This window comes from Leiobunum rupestre, chromosome 1 (genome assembly GCF_980474605.1).
Source record: "Leiobunum rupestre chromosome 1, qqLeiRupe1.1.hap1, whole genome shotgun sequence".
NCBI lineage: Eukaryota > Metazoa > Arthropoda > Arachnida > Opiliones > Sclerosomatidae > Leiobunum > Leiobunum rupestre.
This window is the reverse complement of record NC_143384.1, coordinates 89992434-90009634: the sequence shown is the minus strand read 5'-3', so window position 1 is coordinate 90009634 and position 17201 is coordinate 89992434. Positions and strand designations below refer to the sequence as shown.

The 17201-nt window shown below is 34.7% G+C and overlaps 1 protein-coding gene across 1 annotated transcript in view; it reads right to left on the bottom strand.

Annotated features, from left to right (window-relative positions):
- The window catches only part of LOC149968845 (fatty acid synthase-like), a 55729-nt gene extending 48796 nt beyond the window's left edge, over positions 1-6933 (bottom strand). Inside the window, exon 1 of the mRNA XM_090154977.1 lies at positions 6762-6933. The gene's annotated coding sequence lies outside the window, so the exon portion shown is untranslated. The remainder of the gene's footprint in view (positions 1-6761) is intronic.
- Between the last annotated feature and the right edge of the window lie 10268 nt (positions 6934-17201).

Here is a 17201-nt window from a genome sequence, read left to right as displayed (position 1 = left end):
CAACTTATTAAAATATATTAACACAAACTTCTACGATAAAATAAAATTTTCTTGGCGTCTAAAACAGCAGACAATCCTCTCATTAAATAACATTTATTTTAGTAAAGGAGGGTACACGAGAAACAATAATACAATTGTTTGGACAGTACTACATTTAAAAAAGGTCAATAGCTTGATGTTCAGAAATTTGTGGAGCTATTAAACTAAATTTAATTTTTTTAATAAGAGTCGTCCATTTCGTCGTATCCAGCTTTACCAAACTCATTATAAAAGGTAGACAATATTTTCTTAAACTGCTATTTGTTAAGAGATTTTGATGACCAAGAGCCAATGTTTGAGTTGGTAAAATAGACACATTAAGGCAGATCTAGAAAACGCGTAGAGATAACGCTAAGCGTTTTCTTTGGCAGACACAATCTGTCTAGTACCATAAGTAACATAATAACGATAAGTATGACAATAACGAGATTTACAACCAAACTGATTTTCATAGTTATTGCGTAATCAAGATGTTTCTCAGCACAGAGCCCTTTAGTGTCTAAAATACGCGAGACTTCCGCTAAGCCGAAATATCTGGTTTCCGATAGATAGGCGGAATATTAGGCTAAGATGATAAAAATTAAAAAACGTTTTTCTCGGCGCCACGAGCTCATGTTTTTTTATCACTCGTGATTCGCACGTGGGCTTCAAAACAAATCCAAAGCCCCTCGCGACTCCAGAACGTGCTCTCCAATATAAGGCTTAAAATTTTATCAAAACGTAGTCATCCAAAACGGTAAGTCGCGAGTCCAAGTCACAGCTTGAAGAGAATATCAGTGCCGAAAAAAGGTTCGGTTAGAAAATTAGCATTAAAGCAATTGGAAGTGTCATACTTATTGTTTTAACGTTACTTATGCTAGTACGTGTTGGTTGATTCCATTTTCCTATATTCCTCGCGAAACATATTCTACCGGTACGCGCCATTGGCAGTCGCACCATAGACCTTGTTAATTCATCCACAGGCTCTAATTAAAGTACTTCGTCATCACGTTTTAACAAGCGTAGTGAACCTCTATTAAAAATTTATAGAGCCATTCGATAGAAAAACGCAGCTGGCTTTTAGGCGAAAACACATACATGGATTGGTTTTACCTATAGGAGTAACCAACACAGCCGCCCACGTCAAAAGTCGTTAAAAATTAGCGAATAAGTAGATTAGTCCATTATGGAAAGGGATAAAAAAGTTAAACCCTAAACAAAATTGAAGAAATTTAAAAACTTACAAATAGCTCGTACAGGGTTCGAAAACCAAAAACCCGACCCAAAAAACCCACTTTAAAAACCCACTTTAAAAACCCACTTTAAAAACCCACTTTAAAAACCCACTTTAAAAACCCACTTTAAAAACCCACTTTAAAAACCCACTTTAAAATGTCATATTTTAATGAAAAGGCATTTTTTCAAGGTGCAATGACCACTTATATATATATAGTAATTTACAAAGTTAACCGGCTTGTTAACTTAATAGTTGAGACTTGAGACTTACGACTTCAGATTTCTACCAGTCCTTTGGTTCAGCTTTGCTGCCTTTGCAGTATCTGTACACTTTTACAAGCTTTTCAGCTTTTTCTGACACAAAAAAGTGAAGCAGTCTACCAAGCAGACGATATCTAGTCCCTTCAATCTTTTTTAGCAGGGCTCGACATAAGACATTTCTAATTTCTCTTGATTTGAGGTTTGTTTGACATATCATATAATACAAATATGGAAATAGTATACTAAAATAAAAAACCCGGGTTTTTTCGAACCATGAGCTCGTACCGATAGGTCTTCGAGCATGGACAGTAAATTAAGGACAGGTTTTCGATAGCCTTCCACAGTGCATTTTATTTCTCCCCGCGTATCAATCAGCTCGAGAGACTCCGAGGGCGTCTTGCAAGGTCGTTTGTACCACGTTATCTTAAAATTTCAAAATGGCAATCTAATGCGGTGGATATCGTTACGTAATTTTTTGCGCTTTATATTTTAGTAATTTTTAATTTTGGTTTTTTAATTCAATAAAAACTATCAACTGATATTTAGTATATCATATTTAATCTATAAAAACGTGAAAAAATACCGTTTGGCGTAAAAATGTACTTCGTGTTTTTTTTTTTCAAATAACCTCGGCCGACTCCCTTAGTGTGATTGGTTTACGGGGGCTAAAAACCAGGCTTTTTACCGATCCTCTAAAATCTACTATCCACTTTTTACCGATCCTCTAAAATCTACTATCCATGCTTCGAGCAAACAAAATGACGCGAAACTTTTAATTTTTAATGTTTAGGCTTAGTTTCTCTTTTCGGTGTTATAGTCGCGAGCCAGCCTTCCCGCACGGTATTGACGAAACCGGTCTACCGTTGGAGTTTCTGGCTATTTTATTTTAGTTTTTCACTCGAAGACCTATTTTTTCATCCTTTGCATTGAAATCCTTAGGTGGTGCCTTTTAACGTCAAAAGTCGTGCATTTCCTTGCGTACAATTTTCATTGATTAGACGCTGTAGCACCTGCTGCCATCGGGGAATTGCCCCCCCCCCCCCCCGCCCGTACAACGTTCAGTGAAAAGGTTCGTCCAATGAAACTTTTACACAACATTGCGTTACCGTGTTTAAAGCTAGGGGTCGGACATTTCGCGAAATCCTGTGCAAAATTTGGATACAAATCCACAAATCCAATATCCAAGAATTTCACTCCCATAAACTCGGTGCTATTTAAAAGGGCCCCGAGTCGTTTTTCGCGGGGGGGGGGGGGGTGGCGGAGTTCCTAGTTACGCCACTGCTCCTCGCGTTTGTTACTCCTAGGTTTAACTAATAAAAACTCGTCGGATTTTGAAATTTTTGGAGAAAAAATCCAAGATCAAATTCGGATTTAGGGCAGTGATTTTTGGATTTAGATTTCAGCTACAGCGCGTTGGAGTTCGTTCTCGCTGGCAGCGATTACACTTTGGATGCTGGTAGACGAAACACGCGAGCCCATAGTTCACTTTCAGTATTGAGTACATAGGCCGCGCAGTTCTTTCAGCTGTTTTAACCTTTATTTTACATTTATTATTATAAAAATAAATAAGCATAATTGTATGCTATTGACGAAATCAGGGTTAAGTATTAATTATCAAATTCATTATCAGTAAATATTAACGGGAAAATTAAATAACATTACGTATTAACCGGAAAATTAATTTTATTACGTATTAACCAGAAAATTAAATATCATTATGTATTAACCAGAAAATTAAATTTATTACGTATTAACCGGGAAATTAATTTTATTACGTATTAAATATAATTACGTATCAACCGGAAAAATAAATATAATTATTACTGAAAATTAAATATCATTACGTATTAACCGGGAAATTAAATATCATTACGTATTAACCGGGAAATTAAATATCATTACGTATTAACCGGGAAATTAAATATCATTATGTATTAACCAGAAAATTAAATTTATTACGTATTAACCGGGAAATTAATTTTATTACGTATTAAATATAATTACGTATCAACCGGAAAAATAAATATAATTATTACTGAAAATTAAATATCATTACGTATTAACCTGAAAATTAAATATCATTACGTATTAACCGGGAAATTAAATTTCATTACGTATAACCAGAAAATTAAATATCATTACGTGTTAACCAGAAAATTAAATATCATTATGTATTAACCATAAAATTAAATTTATTACGTATTAACCGGGAAATTAATTTTATTACGTATTAAATATAATAACGTATCAACCGGAAAAATAAATATAATTATTACCGAAAATTAAATATCATTACGTATTAACCGGAAAATTAATTTTAATACGTATTAACCGGGAAATTAATTTTATTACGTATTAACCGGAAAATTAAATATAATTACGTATCAACTGGAAAAATAAATATAAATATTACCGAAAATTAAATATCATTACGTATTAACCGGAAAATTAAATTTAATTAGGTAATAAACTAAAATATAATTAAATGTTATTTGGTATTAACCGAATAATGAAATATAATTTGCTATAAACCGAATAATTAAATATAATTTCCTATTAAGCGAATAATTAAATATCATTAAGTATTAACCGGAAAATTAAATTTAATTTATCGCTCAAATCTGGACCATTCCCGTCCCTGCGGAAAATGGTCATTATTTCGCCAATATTTAAATCTGGTTTCGCGGGCGACGTAAAGAACTTTCGGCCCATATCGCTACTTTGTTGTTTCGCAAAAATAGTTGACTCAATAATGCACGACAAATTATACAACTGGTTTAAGCCCAATTTCGCCGATTCACAACATGGCTTCATTAGATCACGGTCTGTGGAAACCAACCACGTATCGTTCTTAAATGACGTTATGCCAGCAGTGTTGAGACAGCGTCAGGTTGATGTAGTATCAATTGCCCTGTCAAAGGCCTTTGACAGGGTCTCGCATCGACTGTTGATAAAAAAACTAAAATGATATGGACTGGTTGGCCCAGCTTGCGAATGGGTAGCGGACTATCTACGTAACAGAACTAACGTGCTAAAATGCAATGGAACTTTAACGGACGTTTCTTTTCCAACTACTTTTCAGGAATATTGAAGACTGCCAACTTCTACAAGATGACCTCTTTCGAATCGCTAACTGGTGCTGTTTGAATAATTTACTCGTGAACGACTCCAAAAGTTTAGTTATCACGTTCACAAGAAAAGTAAACAGTACACTTTACTCTTACAAACTAAACGACAATGCTATACCACGAACTGCTATTCTAAAAGACCTTGGCGTCTTATTTGATGAAAAGCTATATTTCCGTGAGCAGATTTCAAATATTGTTGGACGATCTAGACGTTTACTTTTCGGAATTCTGCGATTATCACGTGACCTTAAGTCTGTCAGATGTTTTAAAACGCTGTATATGACTTTGGTACGGTCAAAGTTGACTTACGGAATGCTCTCATGGGGTTTCAGGATGTCGAAAATGTGCAACGCAAATTCGTGGAGCTTGCCCACACCCACTTCCTAAAAAAACAGCCATACATTTACACATACTTACTAAATTATTTGGGAATGGATACGATAAAACTCTATTATGATAAACGTGAAATCGTGTTTTTAAAAAAAAACCATAGTTAATTCTCAATAGATCTTAAAAGAAATTGATTTGAAAAATTCAACGGTTATATTGTGTAAATTGGCGCGTGCTTGCTCGGAAGGGATAATCTTATTGGCTAAGACAAATGCGGATAAATATTGCTAAGCCCACGTGATTCTATTTTATTATCAGAATAAATAATTACACGTGCGACGAAAAAATGGGCGATATCATCGAGATTCACGCGTTTTTAATTTAAAAACCCTTCCTTTTGACGGTTTTTATTTTGGAGTGAATAATTTCTTTTAGCGTCTATGTGCGGGCCTAACAAGCTCACTAATGTTTCAAGTACCTAGTTACAGTACTAGACATAAACGCGGATATTCAAAATTGTCGAAAATGAATGACTTTTCAGACATACATGTAAATAGTTATACTAATTCTACATATTCATTATACTAAATATCCCTAAATTCACATATGCAAATAACTTATAATAAATTTTCTGATTGTTAAGATATTTTTACAGTAATTTCTGGAAACTTTTCAACATTGTAAATAATCTATATATTCCTTGTACTAATTTGTAATACATTGATCAATTTTCTTATTGTGTACAACCTCGAAGGTTCGATTTGTAACTGTTGTTGTGCACATTAAACACACCATTTCATTTCAAAATATCATTAAGTATTAACCCATAAATTAAATATCATTAAGTATTAACCTATAAATTAAATATCATTAAGTATTAACCTATAAATTAAATATCATTAAGTATTAACCTATAAATTAAATATCATTAAGTATTAACCTATAAATTAAATTTAATTTTATATTAACCGTAGAATTTGAATAAATATCTGTAAAATATCTGCTGATTTCTTCTTTAAAATCTTATGACTATGACGTCATTAATCTGAACCATTTTACTTTTTTTTTAAACGAGCGCCTGAAAATCCCACAATGTTTTATGGAGTGAAAATAATCGTGATAAACCGAAACTAGTACAGGTAGTGTCGCATGCAAAACAGTCAGTTTAGAAATCGTTCAATCAAGGGTTCAATTCAATCATTTCGATCAGTTCGCAACACGGCTAGATCGATCGAAATTCGAAAACCTTACGTACAACGACTGAAAACTTTCACCATTTTCATCATTGTTGTTTCGCGCTTTCTAAATTATTATCGAATATAATTTAAAAGTCTAGTTTTCAGTTCTAAAAATAGGCTTATCGTGCATACACCTGTAAAGGATCAACGCCACGTCAAAACATTGAACTCGCCATTTATAAAATAAAATATAAATTGAAAAATTGAAAACGCAGTCTAAATAAATAAAACACAATACGCGAATTTTAAAAAAATAAAACGACAAGAAATAAACTCGCAAAAACACTTTTTTTCAGTCTTAAATTATAGGCCTAAGGATTACAAAACGTTTACATACCCGTAAAGACATTTTAAAAAATAGGTACGTTTATACCCAAAAAATTTAAATAGAAAAATTTCTTAAATAATTCATCTTTCATCCATTTGTAACGGTTTGGTAAATATACGATAAAAAGATGCAAATAAAAAAGGCTCGAATTTTACATAAACGTTTCTTATCTCGTTATTAAAAGTAATAGAGTATAATAATAGTGTCTGTTATCGTACTTACCCGCTGTTTTCACCCGGTTAAAAGCGCAAGTAGGTCACTCGCGCTGAAAACAATAGGGGTTTGTCTCCGCAGCGAGCAGACAGATCGTACGAGTTAGGCCTAGACAAAAATGAGTCTTGAGGGAGAGAGAGAGAGCGCGCGAAGAAAGGAGTGAGGGAGAGAGAGAGAGAGAGTAGGGAGGCCACTACGCAAAAAATGGGGCCTAGGCTTAACGGCACCCGCCTTCAGTCGTTGCGAAATTCGACATGGCACGAACTAGAATGTTTGATCCCCTGCGCAGACTTCTTCGCCGCAATGTCCGCGAAAAGAGCGGCAGCGCGCGCTCCCCGCCGACGTCGACTCGTACGATCTCCTCGGAAGGTGGCGTGATCGTCGGTTGGCATGGTTACGGGGAAGCCGGCCGCGGCTGCTCCTGCCCGTCCGAGCCCAACAGCCTGACGGGGTTGATAGGGTTGCGGGGGAAACCCGGAGCGTCGGACCAGGTACGGCGGGCCCTATCGCGTTGCCGGGTGGTCCGCCGAGACGAGTAGGCCTCGGATGATCTCGCTCTATCATTTGTTATCAAATAATGGACGGATTTTAGAAAGCTTTAAGAACTATTTTTGGCATCAGAAGAAGAAATATTAACTTATGATGAAGTTTGGCAATTCTGTAATACGTGATACCAAAATTATATACTTATAGTAATAAATATCCATCGGTGTGTATTGCTCATTTTATCCCTTCGTAACATTTATATAATTATGGAGATAAATATCCATCGTTCTATAGGCTTCGAGCTTAGAAAAGATAGAGCCATCTACTTTAATACCTGTCAACTAAATGTGGGAAGAAATAGTAGACGACTTTTGAATACGAATGTTCTTTAACTGAAACGTTCAGCTTTTATATCGAGATAATAGGCCTTTCTATAAAATAACGTTGTCTTTCTTGTTTACTGTTTTTTCCACACTTCTACCATGCTTCCCCAGCTCTCCCACTGAACAGAGCGAATGAATTCGTCCATAGGTTTATCCGCACAATTTCCAGAACAAGTTGGGCAGTCGTAGCGGATTTATGGAAAGGATACGGGTGACGCGTTAGCAAGCGGACGCAAAACCACGACTAAGCCCGTAATGCAGTCTGTCTTGTGAGTAGCTCTCAGTAAAACCTTTGCGTGTGAAAAATAGGAAGTGTCATACTTATGTATCAATATTATACACTTATGGTAACACCAAAAGTATATCCTTATTGAGAGAAGTATCAATCGCTGTATAGTACTGTCAAAGTTATTCGATTGAAACAAGTAACTACGCAGGTTTGGAATTTCTGTGTGACGTAACACCAAAAGTATATAATTATAGAGTGAAGTATCTATTGCAATCTACTGCTAATCTTATTCCTTATTTTTCGAAAATATTCTTGGATAAAACCATACGGCACACCGAAATACATCGTACAGTGGTTTTATACGGTTTTATAAAATTAATAAATAGAGAAAAATGTGATTAAATATGAAAATATAAAAAATGTAATAGCTCTTTCTATAAAATAATATATACGCATACATGTATAAAAAAATTTTTTTTTTGGAGCGCGCGCTTGCTAATATTTCCGTGTAGAGGGTCTCGTGCGTTTTCGCGCGCACTCTAACGATGTATCTAACGTAATCACGTGACCTCTCGTATTTTATATAAAGAGCTATTATACTTACGCAGTGTAATTTCATTTCTTGAACTCAAAGTATTCATTCTTGATGTTACATCTATCTTTTATTAAAAACCAATTGATTCACTAGGTCCGACTGCAGTATTGTCCAAACATTTCTATTTCTTCGTCGTGTACTCTCCTTTACTGAAATAAGGTAAAAAGTCAGCAAAAGTGCAGCCAGATCTGCGTAATAAGCAGGATATTCTAAAATCTGAACTAGTGGTGCAACAATTGCTCAAGAGGCCATATTTTCAAAATATATTTCAATAAAAAATTGTTTTAAATCAGTTTTTAATGAAATTATGGATTTTTGAGCAATTAATCCCTGATTGCCAATCTATTTCAGTTCTATTGCTTATAAAATCTAAAATTAAATTGAATTACTAATTTAGTATTTAAAAAATTAAGAGTACTTTTTTTGGAGGGAATTAAGGGAGAAAACATTTAAAAATAAGAAAATTCTCGCCAGACTTCAGAAGCTAGATCATACCTTTTTTTAGAAAGGGGGTTACGAGTCTAAACAAATTTAAAACAATTATATTCGATTTGTGATAGAAAATATGTATCTCGTAAAATGAAATTAAACATATTCGCATATGTTCTTGCAAACGTTTTTTAATGAAAAATTAGAATAAAATTATATGGCAGTACACGGAACCGTCTTTGACAATGATTTGATCATATACACAACTGTTATGATAGATAACTTTGTTAATATCGGCCGATATTATCGGCTGCACCCATACCGGTACATCCCTATTTACGGTGCCAGAAGAACGTAATTGCACCACTGCGGGATAGTTTTTGAAGGAATTTTAGCTCCTTTTGTTACTTTCACTGAAACGCGAGCGGCGAGCCCCTGTTTCTAGGAATTTCCCGAGAGCCGTAAATAGGGCTTGGCTTTGCTCGGGGTCAAAGTTGAGTGCGTTGGGGACAACATTCCATTTTTACGACTATTGCCTCTTTAGGCCGAAATGTCTATTTCAAAAATACAAGTAAACCAAAGAATATAAAGCATTATATTATTTGAGTAAACTGCTACATATTAAATTGAAAACAAATTAATATTACATTTAACTCATAAAACTAGTAGAGTTTTAACACCCCCGAATTGGAAAGAAATGCATTCTTAGTAATATATTACATGATTTAATCGATACTAAGCCTACGTGTTTATTTTATTTATTTTTATTTTATTTAAAACAACTCAAATCACACTGCTCCGAATCTAGTTGCGTCACGTATTTTAAATAAAATACTTCAGTGTAAACTACGTAAATGTGGTTTTTAATTTTTAGGATTATTATATATTACTTGATTTAAATCAATATTTAAAAAACATTTGATTTAAATTAATATTTAAAAAACATTTGATTTAAATCAATATTTAAAAAAACATTTGATTTAAATCAATATTTAAAAACATTTGATTTAAATTAATATTTAAAAAAACATTTGATTTAAATCAATATTTAAAAACATTTGATTTAAATCAATATTTAAAAAACATTTGATTTAAATTAATATTTAAAAAACATTTGATTTAAATCAATATTTAAAAAAACATTTGATTTAAATCAATATTTAAAAACATTTGATTTAAATTAATATTTAAAAAAACATTTGATTTAAATCAATATTTAAAAACATTTGATTTAAATCAATATTTAAAAAACACTTGATTTTAGTAATTTTTCTAGAATAGAGTACATCTTTTTTTAGTGTTTAAAGGGAGTATGAACTTCCGTACTTATTGTGGTTAAATTAGTTTCGATAATTTGAAAGTGAATAGTTAACTATAATAATAATAATAATCAGCTGGCTAATACCCAAGGCTATCCCAGAACATAATAAAGCAGCTGCTCCGAGGCCCAAAGAAAGGATTGTTACACTTTAACACATTGAAACTCACTTTATCAAAACTACAAAACGTGTTTGGTGTAAAAGATCAAGGTCATCCACCAGGTCCGGAAATTATTTAATTGAATAAAAAGAAATTGCGAAAATTAACCTGCTTAAAAAAATATTTAAAGAATTTAAATGTTGCACGTAACCGGATATATTTAACAGCTTACGCGAAATATACTACACTTTGGTCTTAGCCAAAACCACGAAGAAGTTTAATTCTAATTTGGCACCAATGAAATTGCATATTCTAGACGGTATACTTTGTAGGAAACAAAATATTTCCGTATAGAAGTTTTCCGAAAACCACGTTACAGAATTGATGTATATCTATTTCATTTTGTTTTGAACAGTAGTAACTATTGCTCACTTATAAAGTGAGATGATAACGAATAAAATTGGCACCTCAACACGGCGATTTCTTGGGTGGATATTGAAAGACAAGGTTAGCGGAACAACGCTCATTTCGTCAATCGACTCTCCTCAGGGACAGAGCCGTAAAGACTGCGCTTTCAGAAATCGTTTGTCGCGAAGAAACGTCGAAGGTTAATATAGCCACATCAAAAGAGCCGTTTTTCAATCTTTCTTTTCATTCGGCTCACGTGACCAACGACGCTTTGACCTTTGACGATTTCCGTTTGTCTACGTCACGGAGGAACACCGAATTGGAGCGTCTAATTTGAGTTTAGCAATACTAACGCGCCATCTATTATCTGAAAAGAGAAATAGCACTTTATAAGTAGAGGTGGTTTGGCGGATTGGTTAGCACTTAGATTGCTTTCTTAACAGTGGTTAAAAGAGTTCCCCTTTTCCATAAAAACTTGTTGAGGTTAACGGTAGGAAGAGCTTTCCACCACCACCTGAATTAATGGCATTAAAGGTCAATGTTTTGGGCCTAAGGTGGTGCCTTGGGTAATAGCCTAGCTGATTATTACTATAAGCATAAGTAACATATTAACAATAAGTATGACAATTAACGAGATTTACAACCAAACTGATTTTCGTTATTATGAAGATTATTATTAAGATGTTTTCTCAGCACAGAGCCCTCTAGTGTCTAAAATACGCGAGACTTCCGCTAAGCCGAAATATCTGGTTTCCGATAGATAGGCGGAATATTAGGCTAAGATGATAAAAATTAAAAACGTTTTTCTCGGCGCCACGAGCTCATGTTTTTTTTATCACGCGTGATTCACACACGGGCTTCTAAACAAAGCCAAGGCCCCTCGCGACTCCAGAACGTGCTCTTCGATATTAGGCTTAAATTTTTATCAAAACGTAGTCATCCAAAAAGGTAAGTCGCGAGTCCAAGTCACAGCTTGAAGAGAGTATCAGTGCCGAAAAAAGTTCGGTTAGAAAATTAGAATTAAAGCAATAAGAACTTATCGTTATTATGTTACTTATGCTATAAGTAATTCCGTTTTCTCTGCGTTTCTACAAAAACTTAAATGGATAATTCAGAAGATTATATGACTATCTGAATAGTATCTGGTTACTAATGTTGCTTATTGTTACACCCAAAAACCAATCTAAGTAACTGGGAACAAACTAACACTTCTACCTTCGTTTCCATGATGTAATCTTTTTCGAATTTCGTGGGTGGAGCATAATTGGGCAGTATGGCGTAGTCGCCATCTGTGGGTCAGTAATATTACTAAATTTACTATAACATTAATTTGAATCAGGACTGTTATAATAATTTAATATCATTAAAATGTCTAATTAAAAATTATAATAGTAATATAATATGATATTTAATTAATATTTTAATATTTAACATAGTTACTAATAATAATTTCTTTAAATATTTAACATAGTTACTAATAATAATTTCTTTAAATATTTTACATAATTACGAATAATAATTTCTTTAAATATTTAACATAGTTACTAATAATAATTTCTTTAAATATTTTACATAATTACGAATAATAATTTCTTTAAGTATTTTACATAATTACGAATAATAATTTCTTTAAATATTAAACATAGTTACTAATAATATTTCCTTTAAATATTTTACATAATTACTAATAATAATTCCTTTAAATATTTTACATAATTACTAATAATAATTCCTTTAAATATTTTACATAATTACGAATAATAATTTCTTAAGCAGTTTCGCCTCGCAGCAAGAGGAGCCGGGTTCGATCCCAGCTTGTGGCACTGGGTGAAAACTCAGAACAACTCCTTCTGCGTTGAGTTTGCAAGTTCTTTCCCCACTGGTTTAAGTGGTTTTCCCTCGAGCTCTTCGGTTTCCCCTTCCATAAAAACATGTTGAGGTTAACGGTAATAGTTAGTGTAGGGAGCTGTTGGCTCGCGTGGCATGCAGGGCTAGCCACCACCCTCCTACGCATTGTAACCCGGCCACCTGAATGAAAAGGCTTCAAAGGTCGCTTGATGACTTAGGCCTAAGGTGGTGCCTTGGGTATTAGCCTAGCTGATTATTAAATCCGTTATCTTTAAACAGCCAATTAAAGAAACGCTTATGTAATTTAATTTAAGTTCAGCGACAAAACAAACATTAGCTAATCACTTCTAAGAACCAAGTTTTCAAAAACCTGGAAAATTCTCAATTTCGATGTAAAATCTACACACAGTACACAGAAAAAACGATGCAAGGATTTCCATAGAAAAAAGATTTTAGAAATCTTGGTAATATTGAGATCCCATTTAAGAAAACCAAATGGGATTAAACCATAAAATCAAATCATTTCAAAATCTTGAAATCGTCCTCAGATTTAGTTTCAAAAACCTTTTTGGTATTTAAATTTAAAATATTAACGTTGCCTGACAGTTTGGCGGGTCAGAATTGAGATGAAAACTTTCCAACTGATAAATATGCATATCAATTTTCAAAAAAGGTGAGAAAACTCAATGGCAATTATTTTTTAACACTTCGTGAAAATTATTCCAAAATTGCCAAATCGATTCAGAAAAAATATATTTTTATCTAAGCCATATATCAATATATTGGAAATTCTACCCTTTACAATGACTGGTGAAGAATCATGTTTTTCTTAATAACTAGATTTACCACAGATCGATATTTCTAGTGTTTTACGCGAAAATTTTCCCGAAAATGACCGAGGCCTTTTTTCCGGAAAATTTTCGGTATTTTTTCGAAGATAATAAACAAAAGTTTTCATTCCATAATTAGTCTAATATTGTTTGCAAATTTAAATAAAGCGGAATTTTCGCCTCATTTTTTCGAATCTGAAAGTAAAACTAAACCTCTAGACTAGTTTAAACTGATTAACAATGTAGCACTATTAATGTTTTGTAGTATGTTTACTGTTATTCGACATTTTATATCGATTTAAAGTTAAAAAATTAAAAAGCCTTAAAAAGTAATTTATGTTTCAATTTTTTATTTTTCGATTTTTTTCTGAAAATTTTCCGCATTTTATTTTTCCGGAAAATTAACAACACTAGATATTTCAGAACTATGGGCATCGTTAAGACAGTGTTTCAAAATTTTATTCAAATGTTTTAGTATGCCTACGACAATAACGAACATTTCTTAATGATGTAAAGAAGCTTCGCTTCAATTACTTGTAGCGTCAGGTGCGACGGTCCACGGGTAGAAAGTGAATACTCTTTGGCGCGAAATTAATAGTGTTTTGGTAAACAAGGTGAAGGGTATTATTAATGCGGGTAGCAGGGGCCATTGAACCCGAATTTCATAATTGGCAATGGAGCACGGTACCACTTTTCCTTTTGATTAAAGAGCGACTAAGGAGCCCTGCAGGTCGGAAAGACACCGTCAAGCAGAACGCTTAACTAACGACAAAGACGCAGTGCCACAGTGGCGGCGATCGTTAAAAAATCCTGTGGGGGTCTCGACCATTTTGTCTATCCAAAAATTCATATTTAAGCAAGAAAACGTACTGCTTTTAATCTTTATTATTTTATTTTTTTGAAGTGTTCTTTCTAAAATCTCCTCGATGTCTTTTTTTTGTGCTCGTTATGAGCCATTGTAACGGGTGGGACAATACAGTCCGCTCGTCCATTTAATTAAACAGGTGCGAGATATGTGTTACGGCCACTGGCCAACGGGGGGATACTTAGGGATAGGGTTGGGACACCCGTGGCGGAAGTATGACAACCACCCGTTGTGGGATTAGTGGTCGTCCTCACACGGCCATCCACAATCTCTGCCTCCCGGACGCCTGGGATTACAGGAGTGAGCCACTACTCCCGGCACCCCTCGATGTCTTTATTGCCTTCGGAATCTGGCTATATCGCTTTATAGCGTAACTTAGGATAATTGCGTAAGACTGGGTACACGACGAGGCGATTGTCTGTTTGGACGAATCTATTGAAATCAGTTTTATGGTTATTTCATCTTAATGTTACTCGCATCTTCAAGATCATAATAACTTCTGTAAAAAGACGGAATTCAGAAGAGATTAAAGGCTAGTTATCATCAATTTTATTTCTGTGGGGGCCACTGCAAAGACGTGCTTTACACTTCAGACTCAACAACGGTCACTTTGGGAACTTGAAGTTGTTAGGCTTAGGATTTGTGCGTTGAAACGACCGATATGCTCGAGGTTTTCAGCCTACCTGTGCATCTCATTCCCAAATATTGGTTGTAAATTTCCGAACTTTACCAATCCATGGTGAATTTCCATATGTTAACGGACATTTTATATATGTCTATGAACCTTTAGAACATTTATAACACAATCAGGAATATTTAGAACACAATCAGGAACATTTATGATTTACAACATGATCATGAACATTTATAACAAGATCATTGCATTCTAAAATATACTCATGCACATTTATAATATGGTCAAGTACAGTAAAAATATGAGCACCTTGAAATTTTAAACTCAGATCAATTGATGCAAGGCGCTTAGTGGTAAAGCATTTGTTGCTATTTATAATATAGTTAAGTTTTTACGTATTTAACAAAATAAAACTAACCCCATTGATCCAAAAATGACATAAATCGTCCCCCTTAAGCTATCGGATTTAGTATTGTCCAAACATTAAATTGTATCGTCGTGTTCCTTGTTTTATCTAAATAAAAACTTTATTACATATTACTCTGCTTGAGATTTAAAAATATTCACGGTTAGTTGGATTTTGTTCTGAAACGAAATCTTAGTAAATCCAAGTTGATAAAGCTTTAATGTTTTAGAATATAACACGCCCTTGACCGTGACAACTGTCTTTCCAGTTTCCCAAAACCATTAGGATTCGCATCACGTTCGAAATTAAAAATAATTATAATCAAAAGTTTCCTAGTTTAATTTAATTAGTGAATTCGTAAAGCTCAGTCGCTAGTTACCGAAGCGCGTAATTGCGTTCATCTTTTTCCGCCTGTTTTTTACTTCAAAAATTAAGTTTGAAAAGTTATAACGTGATAGTGACTGGCTAGGCTGGTTGACGGATGGCTCCTTCTTTTCCTTCGGTCTCTGGAGGAAATTTAGTCTCGGAGGACATCCTTACCCCTTAAGGAAATTTAGTCTCGGAGGACATCCTTACCCCTTAAGGAAATTTAGTCTCGGAGGACATCTTTACCCCTGGAGGGAATTTAGTCTCGGAGGACATCCTTACCCCTTAAGGAAATTTAGTCTCGGAGGACAACTTTACCCCTGGAGGAAATTTAGTCTCGGAGGACAACTTTACCCCTGGAGGAAATTTAGTCTCGGAGGACATCTTTACCTCTGAAGAGAATTTAGTCTCGGAGGACATCTTTACCCCTGGAGGAAATTTAGTCTCGGAGGACATCTTTACCTCTTCAGAAAATGTAGTCTCGGTGGACATCTTTATCCCTGGAGGAAATTTAGTCTCGGAGGACATCTTTACCTCTGGAGGAAATTTAGTCTCGGAGGACATCTTTACCTCTGAAGAGAATTTAGTCTCGGAGGACATCTTTACCCCTGGAGGAAATTTAGTCTTGGAGGACATCTTTACCTCTGAAGAGAATTTAGTCTCGGAGGACATCTTTACCCCTGGAGGAAATTTAGTCTCGGAGGACATCTTTACCTCTGAAGAGAATTTAGTCTCGGAGGACATCTTTACCCCTGGAGGAAATTTAGTCTCGGAGGACATCTTTACCTCTTCAGAAAATGTAGTCTCGGTGGACATCTTTATCCCTGGAGGAAATTTAGTCTCGGAGGACATCTTTACCTCTGGAGGAAATTTAGTCTCGGAGGACATCTTTACCTCTGAAGAGAATTTAGTCTCGGAGGACATCTTTACCCCTGGAGGAAATTTAGTCTCGGAGGACATCTTTACCTCTGAAGAGAATTTAGTCTCGGAGGACATCTTTACCCCTGGAGGAAATTTAGTCTCGGAGGACATCTTTACCTCTGAAGAGAATTTAGTCTCGGAGGACATCTTTACCCATGGAGGAAATTTAGTCTTGGAGGACATCTTTACCTCTTCAGAAAATGTAGTCTCGGTGGACATCTTTATCCCTGGAGGAAATGTAGTCTCGGTGGACATCTTTATCCCTGGAGGAAATTTAGTCTCGGAAGACATCTTTACCTCTGGAGGAAATTTAGTCTCGGAGGACATCTTTACCTCTGAAGAGAATTTAGTCTCGGAGGACATCTTTACCCCTGGAGGAAATTTAGTCTCGGAGGACATCTTTACCTCTGAAGAGAATTTAGTCTCGGAGGACATCTTTACCCCTGGAGGAAATTTAGTCTCGGAGGACATCTTTACCTCTGAAGAGAATTTAGTCTCGGAGGACATCTTTACCCCTGGAGGAAATTTAGTCTTGGAGGACATCTTTACCTCTTCAGAAAATGTAGTCTCGGTGGACATCTTTATCCCTGGAGGAAATTTAGTCTCGGAGGACATCTTTACCCCTGGACG